This window comes from Lissotriton helveticus, chromosome 5_1 (genome assembly GCF_964261635.1).
Source record: "Lissotriton helveticus chromosome 5_1, aLisHel1.1, whole genome shotgun sequence".
NCBI classification, from domain to species: Eukaryota; Metazoa; Chordata; class Amphibia; order Caudata; family Salamandridae; genus Lissotriton; species Lissotriton helveticus.
In genome coordinates this window covers 2,002,989,299-2,003,015,203 of record NC_136065.1, presented here as the reverse complement: position 1 = coordinate 2,003,015,203, position 25,905 = coordinate 2,002,989,299, and the positions used below count along the sequence as shown (strand labels likewise).

At 51.4% G+C, this 25,905-nt stretch overlaps 1 long non-coding RNA gene across 1 annotated transcript in view; it reads left to right on the top strand.

Annotated features, from left to right (window-relative positions):
- LOC144753942 (uncharacterized) overlaps positions 1–25,905 on the top strand; it is a 155,778-nt gene that overhangs the window by 21,836 nt on the left and 108,037 nt on the right. The gene's annotated exons all lie outside the window — the stretch shown is intronic.

Sequence of the window (25,905 nt, the reverse complement as noted above, 5' to 3'; positions counted from 1 at the left end):
CACGAGTCATGAGCCCTCCCCTCCCGCATGACTCTGTCTCTGAGAATCGCACCCCGCGCCTGACCAACACCTCCTGTCCCTCCATGAATACCCCTCCTGTGATGACCTCTTCCTCTGAACCTAATTGTTTGCATGGACCGCTGGTCATCCCTTAGCCTGAGGATGCAGTTTATTGCCCACTACTGTATGCACTCGTCTCTCTTGAAAGAAGCCACTATTGATCATGACCACCCCGCCCCCTGAGATTCGATCAGGCACACACATTCCAATGGAATCAGCAGAACTCTCAGCTGCGTGACAGCCCCCTCCCATTGCATGAAGGATAAGGGCCCCTACTGTAGCCACGTGTTGGAATACCTTCATACTACACAATGTATTGATTGTAATAAAAGGATGCCTGTGTGCCACGAACCTGTGTATAAAAGGCGAAGCCTCAGAGAAACTTGTTAGAGCACCTCGAGACGATACCTTGTTGTCTGATCTGATGTGTTCTACTCCGACGGAATAAACTTGTTTCCTGTCTTCCTGTCTCCAGCGCCTGCCTCTTTATTGAATAACTTCGTATGGTATTAGAGGCGTTTTACGCCGGGCAAATTTAACTTAGGAAACATCTACTAAAATCGCCTGACCATTTTGAATTGATCTTTAACAGTCCCGAGGGGATAAATAAAAGGCCGGAGACCGCTCTGGGTCTTCCGGCCACGAGAGCGAAAGTATTAGCCTTGTGTAATTATTTAGCGCTGCTGTGGCCTAATTGCATCCAGGCCCCGCCGCGCTACATGTGGGAGGGGCTTTTAGGCCTCGTTAAAACCAAACGAGCTTTGAAGAAACCACTACAGCCATGGAGAGTGGTTGGAGGGTGGTTGGAGAGTGCGATGGCAGGCAAACCATTGTAAACTCACGAACCACTGCAACCCCCCATCCAATTCCACAGCACTGTTTTCACCACTCACAGTCAGGATGTCTCCTCCTTTCTTATTGGTTTTGAATATTAAAGGGCTTTCCCAGCACTGCTGACAAATGGGCTTCACTCGCAGGAGAGTCAAATTTCAATGTGATATAACAACTGTTCAGGGTCATTCTGACACGTGGCCACCGCACTCTTAAAATGTTCATCACTTTAGGAGGTGGAGGGCAAGGACTTTTTCGAAGGTGTAGGCTGTGAATCTGGACACTTCTGAGGCCTGTGGTGATGATCAGTCAGGATTCGTGGTTATGAGCTGAGAGGAGAGATTAGTGAGGGATCCTAAAGAGGTGTCTAGGGTCAGTGGGAAAATCCGAATCCAATGATGAGGGTGGGGTCAGTGAAGGGTCTGGGTTATAAGGAAACACTCTCGGGTGTCAGTATCATCACTTATGCAGGATGACTGTGAAGGTATCAACTATAAGTAAATTACAATGACTGGGAGAGGTTAGAGTCTGTGTGTGATTAAACTTGTTGCATTGCGCGTCGTTTAGCCTCTTGGTTTGCTAATCGTAGCCAGGCTCTCTGCTTCTATTGTTTTCTCCTCAGCCCGTATTTGTTTTAAAATCTAGACCTTTGTGTTAATAAGCCCCTAGAAAACCTAAATGCATCCTAGCTGCACACCCCTCCAACACAGGAGTAAATGAAATGGTAAAATGCTTCAAAGACTCATGCCTGGACATTGGGCTCAGAGAGGAACCAGCCATGAAGGCCCAGGTCATGCACCAGAGGGAAGCATCGGCGTGGATGCATGGCAGGGCTTTAAGTGGGCCCGGTCTGTCTCACCCGTGCTGAGCACCAGCAGTTTTTTAAAGGGGCCTCGAAACGGGTCTCTATCTGGCACAAACGATCCCGAACTGCTGTGACTGCAGGCGCATCGATGTGCGCTGCTCACACTGCTCACTTCTCACTAGTGGAGAAGTTACAGCATGACGCCATGCCAGGAGAGCATTGTAGGGGAAGGGAAATCCTATACAGATTGCAGTGCTGCCCCGGGCCCACGCAGGGGGCCCTCCTAAGAGGGCGGCCCCACTTAGTGCCATAGGATGGCACACGATGGGTCAGCCTCCCAGTGTTCAGGATCCTCGAGGGTCCCCTAGGCCGACGTCACTGCCGGACAGGAGAGGGCGGGGGAGGGGTACCCATACCTCCCCCGGAGCATCCTCATTTCTTTGCTGCACTTACGCTGTTTGGCCTCGTCTGGTCTTGCGTTGCGTTTTCTTCCACGGGTTTTACAGTGAGTGCTGGGTTATTTCCTGTCCCCGAGCCCGTCTGCGTGCTTTTTTGCAGTGTATGCAGCCTTGTTGGGCACGGTCCCCTGACAAGGCTCGGGAGGTGGAGGAGAGCAAGAGTTTTTGTGATTGTTTACTGTCCCCGATGAGAGCAGGAGTTTTGTGGAGCCGCGGGGTATGTGGCAATGGGCGCTGAGTGGTGTGCGTGCCCGGGAGGGCCCTGTGTGGTCAAGTCAAGTGCGTGGCTTCAGCGCTACCAGGCAGTGTTCGGTTCCGGGCGCTGCATGTTTAAAAATGCCTAATTCGTGCGGGTGAATTTCCGAGTTGCTTAGGCATGCGCAGTGCTCAGGGCACACTGCCATTGTCTTTTAAATATGTCTGACTCCTGCCACGCTGGCCGACACGGTCACACATAGTTGGAGGAGCGACTGCGCTCCTCTTCCTACCATCCAGCACGCCCCTACCCCTTCCCACATCTCGCTTGTGGGGTCCTGGGGGCGAAGCTGATTGGGTTAGAAGCCTCGCTGGCTAGCACGTTGGCCGTCCGAGGGGGCAGGTTAAGAAATGTATCCAGGCCCAGCAGCCCTTAGCCCAAGTTGGCGCTGACCCCCGCAACTGTTTGGCCGGCTTGCCCTCCTGCTCCATGCTTTTGTAAGCGGTCCGTGAGTAGGACATCCAGATCCCCTCTGCCCTTAATGGTGAAGCGCAGTTGGTCCAGGTCTCCGGTTTGTTTGAGCCGGAGGTTCACGGAGGCTGGGGCGTTTATGAGCTGTGGTGCGTACCTGCCATGTGGACAGTCATGGAGCTGCGGAGCCGGTGTTATTGCCGTGGTACTCTGTCCTTGTGCATTGGATGCAGATAGGATGCCCGTATCCTCACTGACAGAGTGGTTTCGTGTGCTGCGGGTGCCGTGCGCAGAGTCACTTGGTCTTCTGCAAAGCGGTGTAGTTCAGGGTGTGGACTGAGGCACCTTTATTCGCGTGGTCGTCGGTCTGATCGCTGAGGGGCATGGGGAGGACGACGGGATTGGGAAGTGTCCCACACAGCTATGTAGGGGTTTAGGTGGTGTGCAGGACGACTTTTTGCTGGGCTGCCGCAGCGCTTGATTTTGTGGTGCTTTCAGTGATGCCCCAGAGGAGCAACGAAACGAGTGGTGCGAACTGCAGCCGACGGTTGTGTCTTGGCGGTGGCTGTTTGGGTACTGACCCTTGAATGAGTGTCCTCGTAGTGCTCGGTCCACACGCTGGAGGGCGTCCAGTTTGTTTGTACGATTGTGCATGGCATGGACTTGGCCCGGGGGGCATCGAAGGGCTATGCAGCAACTACTGGATGGAGGGGGTCTGTTAGTTGCCGTTCTCCTTCACGGCTGTGGGGGGTTTCGGTGCTGCGTGGGACATGTTCCTGGTTTCAGTGGAGAATGTGTTTTAATCATTGTGGATGGCACTTTTGCCCTTGTAATGGGAGCATTAGTTGCTGTCCGGGCATCTGGGCTGGTCAGTAAAACTGTTCCGCCCAGGGTTAGGAAAGGTACCGGCGTAGAACGCATAACCATGCTTTGTGCAGCTGTTTATTCACCCACTCACCCCCACGCGCTTGGTGGAGTTCATGCGGCTTCAGTCGCCACCTTCTCGCGGCGACCTGCCAGGGCTAATAGCATGTGTACATAGAATTGCCTTCGTCGCTGGTATAGGAAAGAGTTTTGCCGCACAGTTGGCATTCGCAGCAGGACATTTGTGTGAGCTTAGACGCAGCGCGTGGTCGAATGCCATGTTTTCTAATGAGGTTTCGATTGAAATATGTTACACTGTTTTGCTTTATACACGAGTTCGTCAGAGCGCACTGTTTAGCGATAAATTAGGACTGCTAAAGGAATATTGTACGTTGATTTTAGGTTTGCGGGCTACTTATCCCTGATCAGGGCAATGCAGGGGGCACTGTGGTGGTGGTGTCACACGGAGGCAGCACACCCACACAGTTCAGGGCAGTCCAAGGTGGTCACTTTGGCCGTTCTCCCGGGGCAGTACCCACGCAGGGGGTAAGCGTGGTGCCCTCACGGTTGGGGGGCGGTGTGGGCTCTCCTGGGTCCGGAGTGACCGCGGTAACAAGGGCCCGAGGCCTGGGCATTCGGCAAGTGATTAGTGCATCCCTGCTGCAATTTCCATTGCAGGATGCAGTGTGTCGGCAGGTCGTGGCGGCGATGATTCTTTATCACAGCAGGAGTGCTGTTTGTTCTACGGCGTGATGCTTGTGGCCCATGCTCCAGCATGTACCTGGTTTCGCTCATCCTGCGAAGTTCTTTACACTGCCCCCGATGCTGTGGGTGCAGGAAAAAAGGTTTAAGTTTGTTCTCTTATGCCGATTCATAAAGGAGAATGCCACTTTTGCGAGTACGCAGATTACATCATTTACTGTTCAAGGTCCACACTAGCGCGCTATCCGCGACCGCGTATGAAGTACAAGTAGAGTTAAAGTACTGCAATACAGGGCAGACACTCAAACACAAGAACAAACGTTACGTAGGCAATGGTGGCACATGTGCAAGTATCAAAAGCAAACACAATGTACGAGGTAGCAAACAGTGTGTTACAAGAGAAAAGTGACGAGTGCATGTTACTAAAGAGTGCCAAACACAGGTAAAAGGGTAATACTGCAGTAAGTGGCAGACTCTCAAACCACAAGGGCACACTGGGATGACACTGCCATAGTCAAGGATAATAGAATTTTCTATACTAAAAGGTCTTCCTTCAGATAATAGTGAGGGCATGAATTAAATTTGGAAGTGTCTTTGAAGGAGGAGAACTTTGAGGTAAGTTGTGAAGGCCTGGGAAGAATAGTAAGGGGACGAGTTAAGTGATTCGAAATCACACACACCAAAGTGCAAGGGTCATTATCTGACTTAGCATTTGAGTATTTGACTTAGTTTCAAGACACTACACTACTGCATCAGGCGCGGGAGATACGCAAGTATTTGCCCCACCCAACTCCTTACGAAAATGTAATGTGGACAAACTAGTCCTCGTAACTGACAAACAGGCTTGGCCTTGGTAGCGTGGGGGTCATTGATGGCCCCTGTCTCATTGCTGAGAATCCATATTGGAATATGAGGGGGGGGGCAGGGCTTCTAATGGATGTTTTATGTTTCAAATGCAGGAACCGCCCTGGAGAACCGCCCTACTCACAATTGGGTGCCACCTGAACTATCAACAGGTATAAGGGTCATAGCACACTGGGGGCAGTGTGCTAGGGTCTGGGACACCCAGGTTCTCCCCAGGTGTCATTACTGTCCCTGTTGTGGGGGCACGCAGGTTACACCCCATGGAAGTTATACATTGGTAGTTAACTGGTGAGCGGAGCATAGTAGGTAGCTCCTGTGCAATAATTGGATGTTCTCTCTTGTAAAACAACTGATGAGTCTGGGCAATCTGTTGATTTACTGGACAATAAGTGGAGTGTTCTCTCTGTAAGCAGTGGCAGAGTGTGGGCAAATCATGCATCCCCTGTGACAAAATTGAAACACGTTTTCTTTTAAACAACTAGTGTATCTGTGCATATCATGCATCCCATGTGCAATAAGGGAATGTGTTCTTTTGTACAGCAACTGGTGCGCAAGTAAGGGGCTCTGATCCTGGCGATCGAGTTAGCAATAGCCTTACCTGTCAATGCTGGTTATGAGCTGTTGTCATGGATTTGTTCTCTCTTCCAGAAACGCACGGGCTTTGTTCTTTAATGGTCAGACTACGCCTAGCAGGCTGGCCTGCCAGGGCTCGGATCAGGTACAGGGGAAGAACACACTGGGGCCAGTGTTTGGGGTTCTGGGTCAGCACGTCCAGGAATGGAGTGTAACCTGTTTTCTAATTTCAGGACAATCGGATCAAGTACACAGGCACCACTCTGAGAAGGATTGGTGGGAACGGAAGCAGGAATGGCCAGGGGTGCTCTGGGCTCGGAGCCTGAATGCTGTGCCTGGTTAAGTGCTCTTGGGGGGCAAGGTGACAACCCGGTTCTGACTTCTTGTAGGGGAGAGTAGAAGCAGTGTTAAGTGTAGCGGTTGTGTAATTACCATAACATCCTTACACATCAGCCCCAGTTGTGCTCAAGTACTTTATGCAACTACTGGCCTCAGCTCATAGGTGACAGGAGGGGTAACCACAAGGGTAGATGGGCAGAAGAATGGTATGGTAATCATTAGGGGGGTGCCCAGGGGTCTTTTCCAGAAGTTATCGGAAGGTCAGTACTTGCGACACACTATAGGGTTTACACACAGCAGGGGAGAGGTCCTGTCCAGGTGGTCAGGGGCAGCGGTATTGTCAAGTCTGGACTTCCATAAGTGCGGCTAGGGCCCGCACAGAACAATTTTATGCAGGAGTCTCCTGTGATATAGTTAGCTAGGTGGTTGAAACCATGTTGTTCACTCAGTAAGTCAAGATCATGGTGGACAACTGCCTTCGGCCCAGGGCATCCTTTTAGCCTTAAGGGGGCCTGGTTCGCTTCTTCTGACACACTGCGAATTAGATACAGATGGGTCAGTCCTGTTGGGTTCAATGCTCCGTATTTAAGAGAGCTCTTTAGGGTAAGGCGTGTGCAGCAGGGACCTGGGGTAGCCAGCTCAGGCTTGCTCCTGGGCTTGTCAAGTTGATGTAATGGGCCAATTAGTGCTGCACCATGAGTGAATGATATAGTACAGCATCTAGTTTACCGGTTCTGTATGGGACCATCATTATCAACAGCAGCTGCGCACATGTATAACAGTATAGCTTCTTTTAGTTCTCCCAGGGTTGGGGCTGGCAAGGTCATCAGCTTGGCGGCCGGAAACGGAGTAGGAAAATTCATATCTGCGTAGGTGCAATGCGCACTCGGCAGTCAAGCAAGCTAAGTTTCAGCAGAACCCTGATATACTGTCGGGAATAAATGCAAGGTTATGGGCTACACATAAATAGGCCTTTCTGTGAGCAGGGGACGCGAGTGAGCTATTCCCAGGAGGGTGCAACTGGCCTTGATAGTGCTTAAATGGAGGGGAGGGAGTACTAAAACGGACAACCCCAGAGCACAGTTTGCAGTCATATAAGAGAGGATCAGGGACAGTACTGATACAGTTCACAAGCTGGCAAGGTCATCAACTTGGCGTCCGGAATGGAGTAGGAAAATTCATATCCGCGAAGGTGCAATGGGCACTCGGCAGTCAAGCAAGCTAGGTTTTAGCAGAACCCTGCTATAATGTCGGGAATAAATGCAAGGTTATGGGCTACACATTAATTGGTCTTTCTGTGAGCAGGGGGCGCAAGTGAGCCATTCCCAGGTGGGTGCGACTGGTCTTGATAGTGCTGAAATGGAGGGGATGGAGTACTAATACAGACAACTCCAGAGCACAGTTTGCAGTCATAGAAGAGAGGATCAGGGACAGTACTGATACAGTTCACAGGCCTGTAGTGTGGCAAAACTGATAGGGGCTTGTGGTTGCTGGTCAGCACGCTGTCCAGAGGAGGATTAGACATGTCCTTGCTTGATCTGAGGGAGGCCTTTGAATGAACATGCTGTAGGTAACTAGGTCTGTAGTGGTGGGGGGCCCTGGGGTGATGGTGGCCACACCCAGTGCTGTGGCGGAGTTACAGGGTGATCCAGAGGCTGTAAGGTACAGTAAGGGTACCCTCTGCAGGAGCACAGGAAGGGTGCAAAAGACAAAATCCCCAGGGAGGTCCTCACGCTGGACCCTGGAGGAGCGACGGCGCCCCGTTAGGCCTTCGGGCGGTTGTGGACCTGAGCAACCAGGGGTTGTCTGCAACTCTCCGCCCCCCTTAGCTGGGAGGGGCTTGAGTAAGGGGCGGACTGGTGGTCCGCCGGTGGGAGAGGCTAGACCCTCCCCCAAAATCGACAAACACCGCTTGGCGAGGGACACGGGGTAGATTGGCTCATCAGGTGGGCAGGTGGCGAGGGGCTGCCTGCCCTGGGATCACCCGTAAGATAACCCACCATGTTGGCATATTTGTTATGCAAATAAACCTGCAGCAACTTTCTCCACTAAAAATGTGTTGTGTCTGATTATTTGGCTTAAGTATTGCTGTGGGAAGGATGGGGAGTGTTGCCGATATTAGCACTAAGTAATTTCCGCTCTGGATTTCCCCTTCACTTTTTGAAACTCTGGAGCAGCAACATTGCCGTGGTGTCACTAGGGCTTTAAGTGGAAGCTTTTTCAATATTAAATACAAGCCATAGTTGATGCTAATTTATCTTATGCAACTAACAACAATTGACAAAGCCAATAGTCCTAACTTGTTGAAGGTATGATGTTACTTGTATCATATATCTGGATGCAATGACAGAAACAGCAAAATACCAGTCGGGAGGCACACTATGCTAAGCACAGATTTTTAGCTTATGTGTTTTTAAGCCACGCCCTTAATTACATTGACCACGCCCCTTTGAGAGACACCCCAGTTTTTTCATCCCACTTAAAACCCTGCTGCATAGGTTATATGGTGCAGGAAAAAAGAGCTAGCTAGAGGCTTTAGAGTTATACATTTCATACTTTAACCTCTTTCCAAACAAGAACCTTTGGAAGGGTGGGACAGTATAGCACTCAAGCTATACTTCCAAGTGATCAGTATGTTATAGGTGCCTCCAGACAGGTTGTTTTGTGCATTTAATGAACTGGCACCGGTGAGCTATACAGTGCCAGGCTGAGGAGCATCATTTGGCGCTGGCTGCATTTCTCCTACTGAACTCTACAAAAAGTCTCAAAAGATGACACACAAATGCTTTTGGCCTCAAGGCATCCAATCACTTCAGCCACAATGTACACCTAATACTGAAACTCTTGACTCGAGCACCAGCCCAGAGCCAAAGCCTGTCCTGGCTCCATATACAGGAATAAAACACTAACGCAGTTACAGATTTGGGGCAAAACTCTGCCTGAGCATCAACCCCCAACCAGGAAAACTGCCTCGAGTCAGAGAACAGCGGTGAGCCTCAAACCGAAATACAATCTTAAGCTTTCAACATGCCTCGAGATGACACCTCAATCAATCAATCAGGAGTTTGTTAAAGCGCGACTACTCGCCCGTAAGGGTCTCAAGGCGCTAGGGGTGGGGGGTCGTTTGGGGGGGGTGCAGGTTCCATTCCATCAAGGAGGGGGTCTGTCGAAGAGCCAGGTTTTGAGGTTTCTTGTGAAGATGGGGAGCGATGTTGTCTGTCTCAGGTGGAGCGGAAGGGCGTTCCATGCTTTGGCCGCGAGGAAGGAGAAGGAGCGGCCTCCCGATCTGGTCTTTCTGGTGCGGGGGACCACAGCGTAGGAAAGCTGGGCTGATCGTAGGGTCCTTTGGGGTGCGTGGAATTTGAGTCGGCTGTTCAGGTATGCTGGTCCGGTGCCGTGGAGGGCCTTGTGTGCGTGGGTGAGCATCTTAAAGGTGATTCTCGCCTCGACGGGGAGCCAGTGGAGTGTGCGCAGGTGCTGGGAGATTTGGCAGTGTTTTGGCAGGTTGAGGACCAGTCTTGCGGCGGCGTTCTGGATGTTCTGTAGCTTGCAGATGAGGTTTTTGTTTATTCCGGCGTAGAGTGCGTTGCCGTAGTCGAGTCTGCTGGTGACCAGGGCGTGAGTGACTGTCTTTCGGTGTTCGAGGGGGATCCATTTGAAGGTCTTACGAAGGAGGCGGAGGGTGTGGAAGCAGGAAGATGAGACAGAGTTGATCTGGCGGTCCATTTTGAGCTCGGAGTCCAGGATGATTCCCAGGTTGCGTGCGTGGTCTGTGGGGGTTGGCGGGTTTCCGAGGGCGGTGGGCCACCAGGTGTCACTCCAGGCGTCGGGGTTTGGGCCCATGAGGAGTACTTCTGTTTTGTTGGTGTTTAGTTGTAGGCAGCTGTTTTTCATCCATTTGGCGACGGCTTCCATGCCTTCTCGAAAGTTGCGTCTGGCGGTGTTGGGCTCGTTGGATAGGGAGAGGATGAGCTGGGTGTCGTCTGCATATGACACGATGTTGAGTCCGTAGGTTCTGACGATGGGGGCAAGTGGAGCCATGTAGACGTTGAAGAGCGTCGGGCTGAGGGAGGAGCCCTGGGGGACTCCGCAGGTGATAGGTGTGGGGTCCGAGAGGAAAGGGGGGAGTCTGACCCGCTGCGTCCTGCTGGAGAGGAAGGAGCAGATCCAGTCAAGGGCCTTGTCCTGGATTCCTGCATCGTAGAGTCTGCGTATTAGGGTGCGGTGGGAGACTGTGTCGAACACCGCTGATAGGTCAAGGAGGATGAGGGCTACTGTTTCTCCTTTGTCCAGTAAGGTGCGGATGTCGTCTGTTGCGGCGAGGAGGGCGGTTTCCGTACTGTGGTTTTTTCTGAAGCCGGATTGGGAGGAGTCAAGGATGTTGTGTTCTTCAATGAATGTGGCGAGTTGGCTGTTGATGGCTTTCTCGATGACTTTCGCTGGGAACGGGAGCAGGGAGATGGGTCTGTAGTTTTTTAGGTCGGTGGGGTCCGCTGAGGGTTTCTTTAGGAGGGGGTTGACCTCGGCGTGTTTCCAGTCGTCGGGGAATGAGGCGGTCGCCAGGGAGCGGTTGATGGTTTGGCGGAGGATGGGTGCGATGGTGTTGGCGGCTCTGTTGAAGATGTGGTGGGGGCAGGGGTCCGTGGGGGCCCCTGAGTGGATTGACTTCATTATCTTCAGTGTGTCTTCGGTGGTGAGGGCTGTCCAGTCATCAATCGCTGGTTTCCGGGTGTCGGGGGTGGTTGGTGAGGGTTCAGTGTGTTGGTTGTCTTCGTCGAAGTTGTCGTAGATGCTCTTGATTTTGTGGTGGAAAAAGATGCTGAGTTTGTCGCAGAGGTCTTGTGAGGGAGGGATGTCGGTAGACTCGCTGGTGGGTTGGGCGAACTCCTTGATGATGCTGAAGAGTTCCTTGCTGTTGTGTGCGTGGGTGGAGATTCTGTCTTCAATCGCTTTTTTCCTCGTTTCTCTGATGAGTTGATGGTGGGCGTTGGTGGCGGCTCTGAAGTTGTTGTGGGCTTCTGTTGATTTGGTGTTTCTCCAGGCCTTTTCGAGGCGGCGGCATGTGCGCCTGGACTCTCGAAGTTCGGTGGTAAACCATCTGGCTTTCTTGGCACGGGTATTGTTGTTTTTATTGAGGGGGGCTATGGTGTTGGTGCTGTCCGAGATCCATCTATGCAGGGTTCGGGCTGCGGTGTTGGGGTCGTCTTTTTCCGCGATGGTTGGGGTGGAGTTGTTGAGTGAGGAGGTGAGCTGGTCATTGGTGATTTTGGTCCAGTTTCTTTGTGGAAGCAGGTGCTGGTGTCTGTGGATGGTGGGTGTTCTGAAGGTGAAGTGGACGCAACGATGGTCGGTCCATGGGAGTTCGGTGGTGTGGCTGAAGGTGATGAAGTTTCCTGTAGTAAAGAGGGGGTCGAGGGTGTGTCCTGCTGAGTGCGTGGGCTCGGTCACGATCTGGCGGAGTCCAATGTTGTGGAGGTTGTCCAGGAGGGATGTGGTGTTGGGGTCCAGTTGATTGTCGAGGTGGAAGTTGAGGTCTCCCAGCAGGGTGTAGTTGGTGGATGCGATGGCCTGCGGGGAGATAATGTCCGTGATGGAGTTGGCGAAGGGTCCGCGGGGTCCAGGGGGTCGGTAGATGAGGGTTCCTCGGAGGGCGGCGGTGGGGCTGGCCAGTATCTTGAAGTGAAGGTGTTCCATCAGTTCTGTGGACTCGTCAGGGAGTGTGCTCAGGCGGAGGCTGGATTTGTGGACGATGGCGATTCCTCCTCCTGGGTGGATGGGGCGGTCCTTCCTGGAGATCTTGTATCCTTGGGGGATGGCGATGGCGATGTTTGGTCCCGAGGTGGTGTTGGTCCAGGTTTCGGTGAAGAATGCTACGTCTGGGGTTGTGCTGTCGAGGAGGTCCCAGATTTCTGTGGCGTGTTTGTGGAGGGATCGGACGTTGAGGAGGATGCATTGCAGGGTCTTTAGTTCGGTTGTGTTCTTGTGGGCGGGTTGTGCTGGATCCGTGTTCTTGGCGGTGCTGCAGGTGTGCCGGCAGCGGTGACAGCTGAAGGGTCCATGGGTGTCGGCTGGTGATGCTAGCTTGCAGTTGTTGTTGCAGCCTGGGTTGAGTGCGTGGAGTGCTGCTGGGTCGTAGCGTTGGCGGGGCGGAGGTCCAGGGTTCCTGGTGCTGGTCGCGGACGTGTCGCAGACGGGCGCAGACGTGCTTGCCTTTGATGCGCCTTCGGTGCACCAGCGGCGCGCCCGCAGCCCCGTAGTGGCCGCCATTAAGTAGGGGTCGGGGAGGGCTGGACAGCTGGGAGGCGGGAGTGGGGAGGGGAGCTGGATTGGGCCGGTCGTGCTGGGGGGGAGGGGCCGCGGGGGCAGCAGCGGCGGGGAAAGGTAAAGGGAGGAAAGAAGGGATAAAGAAAAAAGGGAGAATAGGCAGAAATAAGGCACAAAAGAGCAGAGATGCAGAAAAGAGCAGAAAGGTGAAAGATAGAAAGGGTAAAAAAACGAGTGAAAACGAGAGAAGGAGCAGAGGGAGAGAAAGGGAAAATGGGCAAAAATAAGGCACAAAAGAGCAGAGGTGCAGAAAGGTGAAAGATAGAAAGGGGAAAAAACCGAGTGAAAACGAGTGAAGGAGCAGAGGGAGAGAAAGGGAAATGGGCAGAAATAAGGCGCAAAAGAACAGAGGTGCAGAAAGGTGAAAGATAGAAAGGGGAGAAAAACGAGTGAAGGAGCAGAAAGAAAGAAAGGAGACAGAGGTCCACTGGACCACCAGGGATGATGCGCAGGGAAACCTGCGGGTGGAGGAGGGCCTCGATCACCAACACTCAAGAGTGCAGGGGCAGGGGCACCTCACTTAATGGTGGAGCTGCGAGGGTGGGAGAGCAATTTCACTGACAATGAGTCAGTGGTCTTGCTCGCCTGTCCCCGCAGTGGCCGCCATTAAGTAGGGGTCGGGGAGGGCTGGACAGCTGGGAGGCGGGAGTGGGGAGGGGAGCTGGATTGGGCCGGTCGTGCTGGGGGGGAGGGGCCGCGGGGGCAGCAGCGGCGGGGAAAGGTAAAGGGAGGAAAGAAGGGATAAAGAAAAAAGGGAGAATAGGCAGAAATAAGGCACAAAAGAGCAGAGATGCAGAAAAAAGCAGAAAGGTGAAAGATAGAAAGGGTAAAAAAACGAGTGAAAATGAGAGAAGGAGCAGAGGGAGAGAAAGGGAAAATGGGCAAAAATAAGGCACAAAAGAGCAGAGGTGCAGAAAGGTGAAAGATAGAAAGGGGAAAAAACCGAGTGAAAACGAGTGAAGGAGCAGAGGGAGAGAAAGGGAAATGGGCAGAAATAAGGCGCAAAAGAACAGAGGTGCATAAAGGTGAAAGATAGAAAGGGGAGAAAAACGAGTGAAGGAGCAGAAAGAAAGAAAGGAGACAGAGGTCCACTGGACCACCAGGGATGAGGCGCAGGGAAACCTGCGGGTGGAGGAGGGCCTCGATCACCAACACTCAAGAGTGCAGGGGCAGGGGCACCTCACTTAATGGTGGAGCTGCGAGGGTGGGAGAGCAATTTCACTGACAATGAGTCAGTGGTCTTGCTCGCCTGTCCCCGCAGTGGCCGCCATTAAGTAGGGGTCGGGGAGGGCTGGACAGCTGGGAGGCGGGAGTGGGAAGGGGAGCTGGATTGGGCCGGTCGTGCTGGGGGGGGAGGGGCCGCGGGGGCAGCAGCAGCGGGGAAAGGTAAAGGGAGGAAAGAAGGGATAAAGAAAAAAGGGAGAATAGGCAGAAATAAGGCACAAAAGAGCAGAGATGCAGAAAAGAGCAGAAAGGTGAAAGATAGAAAGGGTAAAAAAACGAGTGAAAACGAGAGAAGGAGCAGAGGGAGAGAAAGGGAAAATGGGCAAAAATAAGGCACAAAAGAGCAGAGGTGCAGAAAGGTGAAAGATAGAAAGGGGAAAAAACCGAGTGAAAACGAGTGAAGGAGCAGAGGGAGAGAAAGGGAAATGGGCAGAAATAAGGCGCAAAAGAACAGAGGTGCAGAAAGGTGAAAGATAGAAAGGGGAGAAAAACGAGTGAAGGAGCAGAAAGAAAGAAAGGAGACAGAGGTCCACTGCACCACTAGGGATGAGGCGCAGGGAAACCTGCGGGTGGAGGAGGGCCTCGATCACCAACACTCAAGAGTGCAGGGGCAGGGGCACCTCACTTAATGGTGGAGCTGCGAGGGTGGGAGAGCAATTTCACTGACAATGAGTCAGTGGTCCGCGACCTTGATGACAAACATCAAGCAAATAAAAAACAAAACACCCCACAAGAGCCCACATTATTCCCTTCCAGATGGAGCCGTCACTAGTGGCCACAGAGGCCTCTCCTCATCTGTCTCCAAGAGCCCACATCATTGGGCCCGGCTGAACCATCTTTGTTGGTCATACTGGCAATACATGCTTTTCATGTAAATACCATATCAATTCTGAGCTGGAGTTTAGCCGGATACACTCTGAACTAGGGAATAATGAGAGGGGACATTTCATTGGTGGGCATGAAATCTGTATTTTCAGGATGCGTGGGCTAGGGAACATGCTTCGAGATGTGGTTTTAAGAGCTTCCACATCCTTCCCGGAACATAGATGATATCCTCCTTGACATTAGGATTTAGAGAGCAATGAAGGACTTGAAGGTTACATCCGGAGTAGAGAGCGATCATGATCCACTGCTAGGGAGTAGCCAGAAAATGAAAACTCTCCCCTCTTCGATCCATATCTTGAGCGCCATTGGTTTAACAAAGAGAGCTGGACCTACCCACCCCAAAGATGTCCTTTCATTTCTCCTTCATGCATCTATCTTTCCTTCCTTTAAGCCTTTCATGCATCCATTCATCCATCTTCCCACACTTCCATCCTTCCTTTACCATTCTATCCATCCTCCCTTTCATCATTAATCTTCCATCCATCCTTCCACTCATATCTCCAACTATTCCTCCATTGATTTACTCATTCATTTGTTCTTTTCATCCCGTCATTTCACCCTCCAGTTAGCAATTCACCCATCCATCTTTTCAACCTGTAGTCTAGATTTCCATCCATCCACCCATTCATCCCACCTTTCTTCAATCCTTCCATTACTTCCTTCGCCCAGCCAAGCAAATGTTCTTTTACCATCCTTCCATCCATCAAACCTTTCACCCTTGTACTTATCCTTTCTACTTATAGGCCCTTCCTCCTTATAATAGTTTCTTTCTGCTTTTCGTTTGTCCTTCATTTCTTTCTTCCTTTCCGCTCTCTCTTATTTTTCCCTGTCTTTTTCTCTTCCTTTTTCCATATGGGCCTCCTTTACTGTGATTGTTTGCATTCCCCATCCCTGTTATAGGTTAAGCAGACTTGATTTTTTATGTGCTTTTGCTGCTGAGCTGCGGACAGAACAGGCTCATAAATAATCAGGCTTCTGATGTAGACACGGCCCCTGCTTAAGCTGCTAAAGCGTGCTTTCACGACGCCACTGATCCACGGACTCATCCTCCAGGACTTGTTATCCCTCATCCGGTCCCCACCACCCTCCGCTTGCAATGATGCTCTGGTTCTAAGCTATTTTGGTATTCACAGAATGCACTTACTACTTTTGGCATTCACAGAATGAACTTACTGCTTTTGGTATTCACAGAAGTTAGGATTTTGTCTTAAGTTTGACAAATTTAAGACAGACTTAAGACAGACTTAAGACAAAATCCTAACTTAAGTCGGTCTTAAGTTTGTCTTAAGTCTGTCTTAAGTTTGTCTTAAGACAAACTTAAGTCAAAATCCTAACTTCTGTGAATACCAAAAGTAGTAAGTTCATTCTGTGAATACCAAAAGTAGTAAGTGCATTCTGTGAATGCCAAAAGTAGTAAGTGCATTCTGTGAATACCAAAATAGTAGGAAGTTTAGGATTGAGTCTTAAGTTCATTCTGTGAATCGGGCCCTAAATCCTTTTGGCAGATCACCAGCCAGGGTGGAAAACATCTAGCCAAGACTTCTGAGGTACATTTCCAGTTAAGTGAGAGCACAGCCTATTTTGCACAACTCTTTTCCTCTTCATGTATGTTTTTTGGATTTTTTTTATCACAAATTGTTAGACGGGGACCCAGAGGGTCGGCCGAATACTGGGGGAGAGGCCTCCGATGAGGGCCGTCTCCGGCGATCGTACAGACAAGTCACTTCCCTCCCCACAGATAGACACCACACAAGGATGAGATCAACACTCTTTATATAGGGTTCTTGCGGCAAGGTTGTCAGCGGTACAGGAGATGCAGGACTCGAGGGTCCTCTCAATTCTAGTCTCTGTAGGGAAAGGGGGTAGCGGGACAGTCTCGGTACCGGATCGGTACAGGGGGTGGCAGGGGGGAAGCTCACAATCCTCGAGCTTAGGAGTCTGCGGGGTCGGGCCGCCGCAGCGCCAGCAGGCCAAGGCGTTGGTTCAAATGGCGGAGGGCCGCGGCAGCGCCAGCAGGCCAAGATGACGGGTCAAGTTGCAGAGGGCCGCGGCAGCGCCAGCAGGCCAAGATGATGGTTCAAGTTGCAGAGGGCCGCGGCAGCGCCAGCAGGCCAAGATGATGGTTCAAGTTGCAGAGGGCCGCGGCAGCGCCAGCAGGCCAAGATGATGGTTCAAGTTGCAGAGGGCCGCGGCAGCGCCAGCAGGCCAAGATGATGGTTCAAGTTGCAGAGGGCTGCGGCAGCGCCAGCAGGCCAAGACGAAGGATTCACAGAGCAGGGCTGCGGCAGCGCCAGCAGTCCGCCAAGGATGAATTCTTCTCGGTGTCTCTCGACTCCAGGATACAACTGCCCTCCTGGTCTGGGGCTGCCCCAGTTATAGGTCTGGTTCCCTTTGATGTCCGGACCCTCGCACCTTGAGGTCGGGAGGTCCGGGATGAGGGAGTCCCGACACCCAGCAGGGGGTTGGAGCCAGCGCCCAGGGAGGCCGGGGGTGATCGACACCCGGCGGAGGAGAGCCGTTGACGCCTTCTTCTTTCATTGACCTGCCAAGTGGTCTCTTTACCTCCTGGGTGGAGGTTGGTGCCTCGATGTCGGGGCCGGGCCAGGCCCAGGGTTGGGGTCGAGTCGAGGCCACTTGGCCTCGTGTTGTAGTGTCCAAAGATGGCTGCCGGGCTGGGGCCATGGTACTGACGGGGACCCGGCCAGCCGGTACGGGAGGGTTCAGGAGCTGGAGTCCCGGTGTGGACGGGTTGTGGATTACCTCGGGGGGTTGCCGGGGTGGCTCTTGCTAGGGATTCAGGAGAGCCGGGGTCCGGGCCCTGTTGTGCGTAGGGGGGGACGGCCCGGCTACGAGGCCTGTCCAACATGCGTCCCCCCCAGCTGAAGGCAGGGAGAGTCAGCCATCCTCTTGGGGACTCTCCTCGCCGAGGCGGAAAAAGCGTGACAGGCCGTCTGCGTTGGCGTGGTCCTGGCCTGGACGATGCTCCACAGTGAAGTCCATCCCCTGTAAGGAGATGGACCAGCGCAACAGTTTCGGGTTCTCCCCCCGCATCTGCATCAGCCATTGCAGGGGTCGGTGGTCTGTCTGCACCCGGAAGGGGGTGCCGAAGAGGTAGGGCCGCAGCTTCTTGAGGGCCCATACTACGGCAAAGGCCTCCCTCTCGATGGTGCTCCAGCGCTGTTCCCGGGCCAGCAGGCGTCGGCTGATGAATGCCACTGGCTGATCGACTCCCTCGGTGTTGAGTTGGGAGAGGACGGCCCCCACGCCATGATCGGAGGCGTCCGTCTGTACGATGAATTCCCGACCGTAGTCGGGAGCCTGGAGCACGGGGGCAGTGCACATGGCGGCCTTCAGCTTCTCGAAGGCCGATTGGCAGTCCGGAGTCCAGTTGATCCTTTTTGGGTTCTTCTTGGATGTGAGCTCCGTGAGGGGCCCTACGATGCTGCCATAGTCCTTCACAAACCGCCGGTAGTACCCGGTGAGCCCCAGGAAGGCCCGGACCTCGGTTTGGGTCGTAGGGGGTTGCCAGGCCTGGATGGCAGCGATCTTGAGCTGGAGGGGGGCCACCAGACCGCTTCCCACTTGGTGTCCTAGGTAGGTCACGGACCCTTGGCCCACCTGACATTTGCTGGCCTTGAGGGTGAGCCCGGCCTGCTGGAAGGCGTGTAGAACTTCCCGCAGGTGGCGGAGGTGGTCGGTCCAGTGGTGACTGTACACAGCGATGTCGTCCAGGTAGGCGGCGCTAAATCCTTCGAGGCCCGCCAGTACCTGGTTCATGAGTCGTTGAAATGTTGCCGGAGCGTTTTTCATGCCGAATGGCATCACCCTGAAGTGGTAGTGACCGTCCGGGGTAGAGAAGGCGGATCGTTCTTGGGCCCTGGGGGTGAGGCCGATTTGCCAGTAGCCCGCTGTTAAATCGAAGATGCTCAGGTAGCGGGCGGCCCCCATACGGTCAATTAGCTCATCTGCCCGGGGGATAGGGTGAGCGTCGGTCCTGGTAACCGCATTCAGTCCCCGGTAGTCCACACAGAACCGGAGCTCAGGTGCAACGCCCGGGGCGGCGGCCTTGGGGACCAGGACGACGGGGCTGGCCCAGGGGCTGTCCGAGGGTTCGATTACTCCCAGTGTCAGCATCTTGGACACCTCGGTCTGGATGCAGGCGCGCACCCGATATGGTACGCGGTACGCCCTGTGGCGAATAGGGGGGCTGTCCCCGGTGTCCACATCGTGAAGGCACCAGGGGGTGACCCCAGGGGTGAGAGAGAACAAGGATGCGAATCGTGTCAGGAGAGTTTGACAGTCTTGGCGTTGCTCCGGGGACAAGGCCTCGGAGAGTCTGACCCCTTCCACGGAGCCATCCTGCTCGAGGGTCCTCAGCAGGTCCGGAAGGGGCTCGGAGTCTTCTTCCGTCCCATTATCGGTAGCCATCAGGAGACTGAGTTCTGAGCGTACACAATGGGGCTTGAGTCTGTTGGCGTGGAGGACACGTAGGGGGTTCCGGGAAGTTTCCATGTCGATTAAGTAGGTGACGGGCCCCTTGCGTTCGATCACCTTGAAGGGTCCTTCTTCGGTTTGGGCCGGGGGGCTTGCTTCTGGTGTGGCCTCCTCTGGGACAATCGCGGGAGGGGGCTCCGGCCACTCGGGTTCTTCTGGACTGGGGACGGCACGGGCGGTCATGGACCGGGTCGTGGCACAGACCCATTCGGGGAGGCCCAGCATCCCCAGGTGCTCTCTCCGTTCGACTGCTGCCCAGGGAGAACTTTCGAGATCGTTCCCCAGGAGGCAATCCACGGGGGCATCATCGCGGACAGTCACTTTCAGCATCCCCGATACTCCTCCCCATTCGAAGGGGACGTAGGCCATTTGACATAGACTTTCTGAGTTGTCGGCCGACCGGACTGGGCAAAGAATGTTCGGCAAGATCTGGTCCGGGGCCACCAGATGACAGCGGACCGCGGTCACACTGGCCCGGTGTCGCGGAGGGCTTCAGCCCGGCGGCCATTAATGTTGACCCACTGGCTGTACTTCTGCGTGTTGGCGGGAAGGGGGGCCCGAGGGATCAGGTCTCGTTCCCCTAAGCAAACCAGGGACATGGCGGCCGGTTCCCACTCAGGCTGGTCGGTTTCGTACTCTTCTTGGTCTTCTGGGGTTTGCTCTTCCCCCAGGGCTGCAGCAGCGACCTGGCGGGGTAAAGGGTTCGGGTTCTTTGGGCAATTGGGATCATTTGCGTAGTGGCCGGGTCGCTGGCATCGGTGGCAAGTGATGTTCGCTCGGAAGCCGGGTCGCATCGGGGGGTTTCCCCTGCCGGCCGGGGGCGGGGGGTTGCTGGCGGGAGTCACCGGGCCGGTGTCCCTACCCCGACCCTGGCCTCCTCCTCCACGGGGGCGATGGGGCCCTTGGGCAGTTCTGTGCGCTTCGCTGGGTCCGTTTCGGCCAACTCGAGTGCTTTCCCATCGGTCAGCTTCGGCGGCGAGTTGCCGAGGTTCCGTTAGTTTACTGTCCAGGAGGTGCTGCCTGAGTTCGATGAAGCAATTGTTAGAAAGGTGCTCCCACACAACAAGGTCAAAGAGCTGCTCGTAGGTGGTCACGTTGCTGCCCTTGATCCACCCCTCGAAGGCCCGGCTAAAGAAGGTACTCCACCCAAGTTGTACCCGGGATCCGTTTGCAGTCGCGGAACCGCTGGCGGTACATCTCGGGTGTGAGTCCGTATCGAGTGAGGAGGGCGGCCTTCATGTGGTCGTAGGATGTCATCAGATGGTCCGGGAGTTGCAGCAGGGCGTCTCGCCCTTCGTTGACAGCAGGCCAAGATGACGGCTCGCCCCATGTGAAAGGACGCATTGCTGGAGTTGCGTCACTTTTGTGACACACTCCAGCAATGCGTCACTTTTGCGCTTACAGGTACGTCAGAAATACTGACGTATCTGTAACTCCTTGCGACATGATGCGTCATACATTAAATATGACGCATCAGGAATGTCGCAAGGAGTGCGCAGTGAGAAGTGACGCATCGCTGTTTTCACGCAGCGATGCGTAATTTCTCATAAATGAGGCCCCTAGTTTCTGATGCGATAGTTGCTGGAGCCCTGATCCCGACCTGAAAAGAAGCCAAGATTGTTCTGGTCTACAAAAAATAAAAGTGGGTCATAATCCCCCAGCAACTATCACCATATTAGTCATTTGGCAACCTCTACAATATGTTCTGCAAACAGGTGCTCGTGGAGCTATCAGAGCGGATTGTGGACAAGATATCTTAACTTATTTACACTTTATTCCACTGACAGTCCATGCTAAGTGAAGAGAGAGACCCTGTCTGGTTGACTGATTCCAACCCACATCGGGAGATTTAATACCCCGCATGAAAGTTTCTTCGCTGAACAATTAGGAGCCATTGAGTGCCCCACCAGGATTGGCCATTTTTTGTCCTCCCTCTTTCAAGTGCTCCCTCCACAGCCTTGTCCTGATGAAGACCCCACAGTGAGGAGCAAACCACCCTCTTTCCAACAGGGGTCGAAACGTAGACCATCTACTGTTCAATTACAAGCTCATAGAACCCAAACAAACAGTGAATATGTACCTATGAGCTATGTATATATGGGAACGATAGACCTATATAAGGCTGGAAAGGTTTTATTGTATATAACAGTGATTATACCTATGTCACCATACCTTTACCCTGTCCCTCACTCACCAATCCACCCCATTACCTCAAAACACCTTTCTTCTATCACACTGTGAGCACTGTAAATACTACATACACTATGTATATACTTGAGCCGATACATGTGGTAACATTAATGCTTTGAGTTACAATTGCATCTAATGAATGTATCACTCTTGGAAATTAAAATTCCTCTTTTATCTGTGAAATATAATCAGGTGTGGTGAATTGTTTGTCTCTATATGTTTAAAGTTGAAGAACTACCACAACCATTTTTGAACTACTTAACTTATTTACAAGCAGGCTTTAGATGAAAGACTTGAACCCTGGACCAAGTCTTTCACTTCTTGTTGTCCTGGTGTACGGGTAATAGTGTTAGCAGGTGCTGTGGTCCATCTCCTGTTTCAGGGAACTCCAATCCCGGTGCCTTATAATGTGTGGAGGTAATAAAAAAATTGTCCAGTTGTTTTTAAACGAACTTTCTTTCATGGTTTTATTCATAAAATCGAATAAAGATTTATGAATTATTATGTGTCACAGCATTATAATTTCTAATGTGCAATGGGTATCTTGTTTTGTGTGGGTCGCTAGAGTAGGGGATCGGGTGTCGTTGGCATCTTGGGATTTAAAGGACTCTAAAGTGTATCTCATGCCATGGCAAGAGGGGTTTCCCATAAGCCGCTAAACTCTACTCGCCGTAGGGCTGCGCTCTCCGCCAGTCCCCACCTTTCTACTTCCTTCCTCCCTGGGAATGTCTGAGGCACTGTGGAGGATTCCAATGCCCTCTTAAGAGACGCTTGGCTATTAATAGTGCTAAGTCCGCGAATTGCGATATTACTTTAGCGTCCTTGGGTCGCGGATGCAGTCCCGAGATACAGTGTTCCAGTGTGTGCCAAGAGTCTCTTGCAGCTATCTCTAACAGTGTGGTCCGGATCTGCCCGGAACCAGGGCCGGACTGGGAGCTGAAAGCAGCCCTGGCAAATTTTGCCAGACCAGCCCCCATCCGACGCGTAGTGAGCGTGCGCAGTGAGCGAGCCCGACCGCTAATAGGGGTGTTTGGAGGTGGGGGGGGGTTCTCCCCCCAAGAAAAGTTTGGAAAACAACAGACCAAAATGGTGAATATTTCAGCACATTTTTCATTACATATTCAATTGTATCAACTTTCAAAGCCCAGTAAATAGTAGATGATGACCTTAAAGAGCACCAGGTTACCAAGTGGGGGGGGGGGGGGGAAGTAGAGGAACTGTAGGCGGAGAATCAGAGGGCGGGAAACACGCCAAAATTGGATCAGTGGGCAGAGCCAGAGGTGTGGCAAGAATGCGTAAACATCCCAATTTTTAATATTTGTTTGGCATTTCACTGCCCAGTTAAATCAACCAATGGATACACATGATTTTTTAAGGTTATTTTGAGTTATTGACATTAAAATACATTCACAAAGTGGATATGCTTCTAATCACAGAATGTCCCAAATACACAAGCCATTTGTCGCCGACTCATGGAGTTTCTGTCATCAGCACTTCTCCCTTTTGCCACAACAGCAGTTCCAACTCGGAAGGCAAAATATCCTAGTTTGCAAATGTTTTCTATATAATTATGGCTCTGCCTATTTGCCTCATAATGCAAGATCTGCTGCATGATCTAACCATTTAAACTAATAAATTGTTTAAAGCTCAAACGTATCAAAAGTTAATAAAAAATGTGACTTGTGTTGCTGGGGAGTGGAGGGCTTGTGCCAAAGGTTGACTCTGGCCATAGTGCCACATCCTCTCCCCCACTGAACACCATATTGCCCCACTGAGAAAAACTCACACTGCCTTCAATTACAACCCAATTGTTGCCGGCTATAAACACCTGGATGCGGCTCAATTTAAATGACCCACTAGACAACAAGAGCAATATGTGGCCTACAAAAACAAAGTAACAACATCCTAAAAAAGCAAACACTCATAGGGAATGCAAAATTAGCAAGCCATGTGAAATGTAAGCAGGAACAACATGGTTAGCTTAGCGCTTTTACACTCACTATTCAGAAATCAGTTAGTGCTTTTGCCTGACAAGTTGAGGACATGACTACAGGGCCCTGAATGGACCCATTTTAATGTCCATGCTTATATCCTTACAAAAGGTAAGCAGTATGGTAAAAAAAGACCACATCCCTGGACGCAGAGCCGCGGTACACATTTTGTTTTCCAATCCACACATTGCAGTACCTCCAGGATTGGTGCAATAGTTGCAAGCCCAGGGAAAACAAGGCCAAGAAAACAAAAATAGCGCTTCACTAGCAAACTCTGTAAAAGTGACGCTAATATGTTTGGGTGTAAATAAAATCAATCTGTCCAGTTTGCTACCACTCTGCCTTACTTTATTTAGTTATTTTATCATATTTTTTACTTTTTATTCCTGATACTGCACCTTGGAATAAAAATAACAGAAAAATACGACATTGCAAGCGAAAGTGTTTTTCTTTTTTGGATCCTTTTCACAGGGGAGCAAATAAAGGAGAGGAAAGAGACAGGGGACGCAAATCGCACCGTGAACTAAACTGTCAATCAGCGCTGCACAGTCACTCAGTCCTGCGGCTTTCAGTGTCAGGCAGTAGGCGATAATCTTAAACCCATGCTGGCTGCAGTGCCAGGCCTGAGGCTAGCCACCACCTCGCTCCCTGCTGCTCACATTCAAATTAAGCAAGCAATAACAAACAAAAGCCAGTGCAGTGCCACTGTGCTGCGGAACCGGGCCGGGGCCTAGAAGCCCCCTTGCCCCTTCCTTCCTTAGGCCCCTTTTGGTTTTAAAATTTCTGGCCAGCCCCAGCCCGTTCGAGAGTCGTGCCCCCAGGCCCAGGGCAGGCCCACTCCCCAGACACTACAGTGCCAGCACGCCACCCATAAATCAATAGATTCCCAGTTCCCAGTCCGACCCTGGGCTTAGCCATATGTCCCACCCAGCTAATTTTGTTTTTGAATGATTTTTATTAAAACAAATAACAACAAGCACTAGTCAATAAAGAAAAATAGGAATTAAATAAAGGCCTGCAACCTACAAATATCCTCATGATGGATTATATAATACCAGCTATATAACAAAATTGTACATAGCAGCACACACCAGAGTGGGTGGGAGGGCAAAGATATAGACCGTGAAAGAGAATAAAGAAAGATTTGGGAACTCAGACATGAGGGGCCTGCTTGCCCCAATCACAAATTACTTTGAATGGATCGTTGCTCCATCAAACCATTAGTGACTACTAAATATTATCTAAAAAAATACTTATTTTCGCTTTTCTGGAAGAGTGTTCCAAATGAAAACAACCATGTCTGAACTGGGGTGGTGTGGAGTGCAAAAAAACGATGGATTTAGGCCCTGATCTCTTTACTGGGGTGAATGTATGACATTGTTCTGCATTCTGTCCATCAATTGTTGTTTTTGCACTTGGCCATAGTACTGGCAGAGTCTTTGGCCACATGTAGCTGCCTTTAATGCGGGCCTTTTGGCCGTCACTCACACAGGTCCAGAGGCTAGTATGCGCAATCTATGGCCATACAGTCAACTAAAGGTGACCCACTCCAGTCCGCTTCACCCACACTTACTGGCTACAGAGGCTTCAACATCTCTGGACACAAATATTCACAACAGGCATTTTAAATACATTCATATTTTACCTTTTTATTAAATCCCTCCTTTTTTACTGTTCCAGATTTTTTTTTACAAACAAAGTAAACATAAAAGTGTTGGATCGAATGCTTGAATTAACCTCAGGCAAATTTTAACCTTCTGAACTTGTGCACCGTCCTACCACCTGTAATTTGCTTTGAAAAGTCTGCCAACATGCACAAGGTTTTAAAAATTGTAATGGTTTTGATTAACCGAACAATAAAGATATCTTTTCCTACCTCAGCCACTGGCATCCCTGTTCATCATTTAGTTTTGCCCACTATTCTACCTCAGATCAGACCCAGCCATAGGCACATCAGCCTTGGTCCTACTTCAGTTGGAATAGTCCAGCTTGAACTGCCAAACAAGGTCCTTTCCGAACTGGAACACAAGTAACCCACGACTGGTCTTGTAAAGAAAGGGATTTATAATGTACTGGGAAGTGCCCTAGTTCTAAATGGGGTTCACATGTGCCACCCCACTTCTTGGTCCCCAAGATTCTTTTCACAATTCACATTAGGGAACTGTTTAGAAAACCTGAGAATTTTTAATGCTTCAGTTAATCATATTTTTATTTAGCGTTCGGACGTGGTTGTTGAACCAGCACTCTTGAACTTTTCTCAAACACTCACTTAACGCATTTATAGCTCAAAAACTCAAGAGTGGCTTTGCACTACACCAGAGTCAAGTTAGATCTTTACGCCAAGTTTGAATTTATTCCAGTGAGATGTTTTTGGTTGTAGCAGACGGCAAAAGTGCTTCTTTCTGGCCTCCCAGCGGTGTCCGTTTGAAACTTGTTATAGTAAATCTAAGTTAGACATCCTAATTTTCTGTCAAATTGTTGACAGATACATCAGTTATTAGCAAAATAGCAAATCAAAAAGGCCTTTTCAATGTAAAGCGCACATAGGAATAACGACAGTGTGGTACACGTATGCATTTATTAATGCACTGACTTCAGATGTAGCTTCTGAAGTGCACCTCAGTGTTCAGTATT